Genomic DNA, 4682 nt, shown 5'->3' with positions numbered 1-4682 from the left:
AGGAAGTATGGATGGTAGATGGAGGTATGATCTTATGTAGGCTTTTGGGAAATATTCAATATGGAGGCACAGAGAAAATTAGGGTTTCAATCTTGTGTCTAGTGTTGAATGTATTAGGTTAGTTGTGGAAAACAATGTGTGTTGGATTAATGACATAACCCTAAGGTTATATCACTGAACGTCCAAGGCACAAAGGACAAGATCGACCAGCAATGCCCGCAAGCCCACATACATAGCCACAGGCGATGGGCCTTGGGTCGCGATGTGTGTGCTGCTGCAACTGATCCATGCGCGCCCAACCGCAAGCCTTGGGCCTGCTTGTGCGCGTTGGTGCGCAGTCGTGCCTTGCGGGCCTTGCGCGCTTGGCTCGTTGGGCCGACTGCGTTTCCTTCTCGTGTTTGCGTCTAAATGCCTTACAACCATTTAATTATCGTAAAGTACTTTGATGATCCAACGTTGTATGATACTATTATTTGTTTCGCCTAGCTTACATATATACGCAACACGATATACGATTACGATCCAACGTTTTATCATATATTTTTGTTTTCCGAACTAATTTTCTGAATAGCCATGAAATGAATTTTCGATTCATTTAAACCGGCGATATGTTTTATGTCATTGGTGTGACCTTGTAGGTTTAGTCAAGAGTACGTTGTGAGCCTAATAAGGATTAGAACTCACTGATCGGAAACATTGCTCCAGCTAGCTGTTCCGATGACTCGATCTTCCTGAATTAATTATTCATAATTAATCTGAACATTGGTATTAGACTAATGCACCTTGGGTGAAGGACAAATTTCCTTCAGTTCTTTCTACGTGACACGAATAAACTTAGGCTCTTTGAATGCTAGATATTAAGTACTTAGCAATAAATAAAATTCTTAGCATGCTTGACCTTACGTTCAAAGCATAAATGAAACTCCTTGCATGCGTAAAACCGTTCGTGCATAAATTATACTTGGACAACATGCTTGCTAATTAAGTTCAACAAACATAAATCATACTAGCATGCTTGCTCACATACTCAAATATAAATCCATAATCCATGTAAACATGAATCACAACATAAAAAAACATAACATGTATTCACATTAATAATTGGGTTGCCCTACACTTGTACGTACCTTGAGTACCTAAGTATTGAGGCCACTTTGTGATTAAACTCGACTTAATTAAAAGCTTCCTCCTATCATAAAATAAATATTCTCAATTAATCACCAAGTTCATTAAATTCCCAGCAACACATTTAGACATGTAATCGCTTTAATTAATTAGAAATTAATCATTATTGACATAAAAATAATTCTAATTAATTACTTAAAACCCTAGCAGAAAATTTAATTAATTTCATGCATAAAACCTTTAAACTCAACACTTTAAAGTTCATAAACCAATCTGAAAATTATAATCGATTATTATAATTAAAATTAACATATAATTATGCTAATTAATCAACCATATAGTTTTGATTAAAACCCTAATCATAATTTATAATTATAATTGTTAAAACTCATAAATCTATGCTTTAATATTTAAAATAAATCTTAAATTTCACTCCATTAAGTACTTTAAATATCCAACATTCAAGCATCAATAATCCATAATCTCAATCCCAAAATATATTTAAATCATAATCATAATCATAATCATGATTTAAAAAAAATAGAGGAGAGATTAGGTAAAAGAGAAATAACACCGTTCGACCAATAGCGCACGACGGTCGAGCACAGTGGTGGTGGTTGGTTGGCGCACGAACGACGAGAAGAGGAGAGGAGGAACGACAGTGCAGTAGTGGCGCAAGCATGATGTTGTCGCTGATGTGGATGTTGCTTCACGGCGCAGCGCATGCGGGCAAGGAACGCGAGGGGCGCGGGCACGCACATGAGGCTGGGGACGCGAGGGCAAGGCAAGTGGCGGGGCTGGCCTGCTGCTTCTCGTCGTTTCTTAGGGCAAGGAAAGGAAGCACGAAGGAGGAGAGAGGAAAAAGAAAAAGAAAAAGAAAAAGAGAGTAGAGGAGAGGAAATAATGGTTTAATGAAAATTTGTGGGGATTTGTGAAGTAATGATGGGTATTTATAGTTTTGGAATCCCACAATGGTTGTGCTTTGGGTTTTAGCTTTCAGACTTTCATTAAATGCAACTAGGTTTACATTAATGTGTTTGGGTTTGAATTTAAGATTGGACTGGACTACCTTGAATTAAAAATCGGTTTACTTTCAAAAACTCGATTTAAATTCCCCTACCTAAAATAAAAATCTTTTTCTCTCCAATTAAAAATAATTAGTATTTTTAATTAATAAAATCTATAAAAATGCTTTATAAAAATAATTAAATATATTTATAATTACTTAAAAATTACATACCCCCATTTACTCCCATACTGCTTCTCTCTCTTCATCCCTAATTCTTCCTCTTCTTCCTCAATCTCTCTCCTCAATTCAACTGGAAATCTACCAAACTACCACCAAGACCGATGATCACTAATTATGTACTCCTTTTTCCGACGCCTAAGCTAACACAATCTATCTACTTCTTAGTTATGACCATCGACGCCACCAAGAAGAATGAGAAGGCAAACAGATCAAAACCATATAAGTTATTTTTTCTGCTACCCATTGATTTCACAATTTAAAAGTTTCGGTTTGAATTAGATCAACTAAATGTATGTAATTTCTTATTCTCTATTGCTTTTCTACTTGATCCTTGTTAACTAAGATTTTGGATCAATTGAATTATGGGTTTTGTTGGGAATTTTGTTTCTATGCAGAGCACATTAACTTCTAGTTTTTTCTTTTAATATTTTTTAAATTATTATTATTGTTATTATTATTATTATTATTAAATTTATTATTATTGTTAATCTTCATGTAATATGTAATTTAGAATAATTAATGTTGGATAGATTTGGATGTTGATGAATCTATGGTATAAAAGTAGCTACTTTTTAACTTAATTTTTAATAAATAAAACAGGCCTATTGGGTCAAAAACCAGTCCGGACCGGAATAATCATGTCGGGACCGGTTTAGTACGGAATAATTCTAGACCGGTATCCGGAAATAGAAAATTATGGATTCTGGTTCCGGTCTATTTCGGTTCCGATTCGGACCGGGTCGGGCTTAGACCGGTGCACAATCCTACTTCCTTTACTGGAAATTTCATAAATCGGGGAAGCTGACCGTGAAAACCGCCTATGCAATGCTCTCAGTAGAAGAGGTTATTGACTCTAGAGTTGGTAAAGATTATGGGTTTTACAAGACGTTATGGTCCATGAACATCCTTCCTAAGTGGAAGTTGTTCACTTGGAAACTTCTTCACAATGGAATTTCTACTAAGGTAAATCTCGGCAAAAGAGTAATCCAAGTTTCTATGCTTTGTGATTTTTTTAGCGCATGAGAGGAAGATATTCAACATCTTTTTCGTTTTTTTTAATATTGCACAACAAGTTAGGAGGAGTGGATGGCTAGCTATCCACAAAGAAATCAACGAAATCATGTATTTTACGGAATGGTTTTTGTTTTATAACTGACTATTTCAACGTCAGGATGGCAAGAATAGCCCGAGAATTATTTACTTTATTAGTACACTTTGTGGCTTGTGGTTGGTTAGAAATAACTGTGTCTTTCGGGGTGAAGCAGCTACTACTTCCGCAGTTCAAGCAGTCATTAACCAGGTTTTTGGAACAACATGGAATTTTACAACAACATTGTATGCCTTTCTTAAGGTTTCTCCATCCCCCAGAAGTGGACCCACTATACTCAACGGGTTTTTCAGGGTAACTTAGTTGGTGACAAAGACAGAGGACTTTCTACTACAATTTTGATTGATGGGTCTTGACACAAGAGCACTGTCAATGCAGGTATGTGTTGGTTTCTGGATGATCATCTTATTCCGAGTCATAGAATTTTGGGTGGTGCGAAAACAGGTTATGCGGATTCAGCTCTTCAGGTAGAGTTTATGGCTTGTCTTCTTAGTCTGCGGCTTCACAAGCAGGTTTTGGAAGAATCACAATTCTTTTAGACTCCCAACGACTAGTCGAATTGCTAAAGTCGGTCGCAGTGACGGACGTACAAAATATGTGGACAATTAATTGTTGAAATTAAGAAGATAAGGAGAACCTTTGATTGGTGTTGCATTAATAAGGTGAACCGCGAAAGAGTTTAACATGCGCACGAGCTGGCGAATGCAACTTCAACTTTACTTTTGTCTTTTATTAATTTTTCTTCTAGAAGCTTATGAAAAAAAACGTATTACTATATCGAATATTTTAGTCAAATTAGCGTATATATCAAGCATATAAAGTATGTATTATGTAATTGGACGGAAATTGCATACTCCGTATGATGATTAAATAAGTATTTTCAAGATTTATTAATTATGCAGAAACTTTAGGGAGAAAAATATTTTAGCCAAATATATTATATATTATTAAAAAGTTGGTCAAATTTTTTTAGATTATTCGTGCATGCACGAGACCTATTCTAGTACATTTGATTCTTCCTTTGTCCCTAATGGTTTGCTCCATAGGCAACATGTGCTTTATTAAGCCTTTAGCTAAATTTTGTATCAAAATAGGGTATTTTTATCTTTTACATTTTTGTGAGTCTATGCAAGTGGGGTAAATTGTGGGGACATGTTACTAAATAGGGAAATGGGGCAATCTTAAAGGGACGAGCCAAAA

The sequence above is a fragment of the Spinacia oleracea genome, chromosome 1 (genome assembly GCF_020520425.1).
Source record: "Spinacia oleracea cultivar Varoflay chromosome 1, BTI_SOV_V1, whole genome shotgun sequence".
Classification (NCBI taxonomy): Eukaryota; Viridiplantae; Streptophyta; class Magnoliopsida; order Caryophyllales; family Amaranthaceae; genus Spinacia; species Spinacia oleracea.
The sequence above is the reverse complement of the archived record's forward strand: the minus strand, read 5'-3'. Positions refer to the sequence as shown.